This window comes from Gavialis gangeticus, unplaced genomic scaffold (genome assembly GCF_001723915.1).
Source record: "Gavialis gangeticus isolate Ggan-Ray unplaced genomic scaffold, GavGan_comp1, whole genome shotgun sequence".
Taxonomy (NCBI): Eukaryota; Metazoa; Chordata; order Crocodylia; family Gavialidae; genus Gavialis; species Gavialis gangeticus.
The window spans coordinates 4,855,788-4,856,080 of NW_017728973.1; the positions used below are offsets into that span (position 1 = coordinate 4,855,788).

A 293-nucleotide genomic window follows, 5' to 3' on the forward strand; every position below is an offset into this window, starting at 1 on the left:
GCTCCCCCAGCCCCCCCATGGGTGCTTCACCCAGGCCAGGTCCAGCCCTCTAAGAAAAAAAGAAACCCAAACCCCGCCCCCAGACTCCCTGCTCCTCCTGGCAGGGGGCAATCCCCACTGCCCCATGCCATGTGAGGGCTCTGCACAAGCCCCCCACAGCCCTGAGGCTGCATCAGGAGCAGCGGGTCCCAGGGCTTGTCTGGGGTTTTTTTTTTCTTTAAGGGTTGGAGCTGACTTAGGCAGAGCACCCATGGCGGGGCTGGGGGGTTTGTGGCAGATTCCCCTATGCAGCA

At 62.1% G+C, this 293-nt stretch overlaps 1 protein-coding gene across 1 annotated transcript in view; it reads right to left on the minus strand.

Annotated features, from left to right (window-relative positions):
• The window catches only part of GSDMA (gasdermin A), a 34,399-nt gene that overhangs the window by 17,149 nt on the left and 16,957 nt on the right, over positions 1–293 (minus strand). The gene's annotated exons all lie outside the window — the stretch shown is intronic.